Raw genomic sequence first — 2,269 nt, forward strand, 5'->3', positions numbered from 1 at the left:
GTCTGATACATGAATTGGAATGCTAGAGAGATACACAGCAAAAAAAAAAATTAAATGCGGAATAAATAAGGGCTAATATTGCTAAAATTGGCAGCAAAAAGGTTTCGCATGGGGAAATCGAAGGCGAACAAATATTACCATCTAAAGACGCCCATGCATATATTAACATTGGATCAATACAGTTTAAAATCACAAGATTAAGTACTACTAAGCAGTAATTCGTTGATCTATGTTAAAGTTTTGTATTATATTTGTAAAGTGAAAATATTCATCTAAAGATTCACAAACTTAATCAAATAAGATTAAACATACTGCCAAACATATGAAACTTCCTAATTTATCTCAGTCATCAATGCATCTATGATTTCCTATCGTAAATGGATCATCTCCTCCGCACCTTCACCATCTCGTGCCTCCTGATTATCCTCACAGCAATATCCAACCAGCTTTACTAGATTAGGATGCCTTAACTGTCCTAGAAAATTAACCTCTGCCTGGCAAATGGAGCAAATAATACAGTTTACCAGGAAACTTTTCCGATGATCAAAGTACAACATACAATGAAATCATAAAAAGTTTTAAGATCACTTATTTTTTATTTGATCTAAAATTTATAAAATGCAGACAATGACTACTTATATTTGGGAAAACAGGGACATTGACCGGATTTCAGAATCTGCTTGCAGGGTTTTGTCAGGAACTCCACCTTTGGATCACACAAAAAATTCAAATATCTTTATGCAATATCGAGGGCCAATAACTATACAAGCAGGAAATAATATTTTCATTTGGAAAAGCAAAAAAGGGTCAAACTAACCTTAGCAACAGACAAAAGTGGGTGCACTATTATATCTTTTGTAATAAACTGCCTGTGCTGTTTCAGTCGACTCCCTTGGCAAGTTCTTCAAGAGCCATAGATTGGATAACCTCATTGAAAGAGCTTCTCTTCATTCTAAAGTATAAAGTGGTTTAGCTGCAGGTCACAATAGATGGTGAGCAGAAAACATGTGATTTGAATACTCCCTCTTGAAAGAATGTCAGGATTCAATAACAAAGGAAGAAAATGATTTACAAACAAACGCAGGGCATGAACTGTTAATCTTAGACACAGAAGAAAAATAATTTCTCTAAACATTATTATGAGCTGCGCCTTGTTGTAGAAAAAATAAATATATTCAATGTGGCATCACCTTCTCAATCAAACTTGTCCACAGGTGCTTGATTTGCGCAAACTTAATTCTATTATAAACTTTTATATGCTCAAGTAAATTATATTGCTAAATTATTTAATATATTTCTTACTAAAATCTTTTGTAGACAAAGAGCAAGCAAATAAAAATTTGAATTGCATCTATATATTGAAGTCATTGCATGTAGTTAACAAAGGTACGAGGTGGCTTATTTTCATCTATAATAAAAGGATGAGAACTTAGAATGGCGAAATAAAGATATACTTCAGTAGTTCAGTTGATGAAAAAAAAAAACTTGCGAGCATGCTAACTTGATATAGTTTCCAATTGGCAGCTTTGCTGATTGGATCCCTTTTTCATTTGCTTTCTTCATCATAATACCTTGCCATCTGTTCCGATCAACAAGCTCACCCATGATATAAATTCTGTTCGTATCAAGCTCCTCAAGGGTGGTCTCTGCATCTGCTGTTAAATAAATAAGCTTTTTTTTTATGATCTTGTAGAAAACAGTAAGAAACGAAGCCTTAATTAGCATAATACAGTATTTGTTTGGAGATTTAAATGTTTTCATTCCTGAAGGTGTCCACTGCTAACGCTTTGAAACGAGTAATGATTTGTAAAATAAATGAGAAAAAAATTTAAGCTGCCAGTTCGTTTTATGAAGACAAAACCTGATAGGAATTTTCTTAGGATCACAAATAAGCATCTAAGTTCTCGAGTTTTCAAGTCAAATAATATTCTTTACATTTTGAACTCGAATGGTCTACATTAGTTTTAATATTTAATACAAAAACAGCAGGAAACATGCTGAAATACTACTCAAGAAGAGCATGCTTCTTCTAACCTATAAGCAACGGCCAGATTTGACCCCTAATCGTTTCATCCTCCATCTTACTCTTCAAAGCTCGAACCTTTCCTCCTTCCCGTTCCTCTCCTCCCACAAAAACGCCTGTTCCAAAAACCATTTCCATGCTCCTACCAATTTCTCTCACTTTAAACGGCCTAAAGCTTGTCAGCAGCCGGCCATCTCCATATCCAGGCGATATCTTCTGCATCGTTGTCTTCGGCGGCGACATCGA

The sequence above is a fragment of the Dendrobium catenatum genome, unplaced genomic scaffold, assembly GCF_001605985.2.
Source record: "Dendrobium catenatum unplaced genomic scaffold, ASM160598v2 fragScaff_scaffold_370, whole genome shotgun sequence".
Classification (NCBI taxonomy): Eukaryota; Viridiplantae; Streptophyta; class Magnoliopsida; order Asparagales; family Orchidaceae; genus Dendrobium; species Dendrobium catenatum.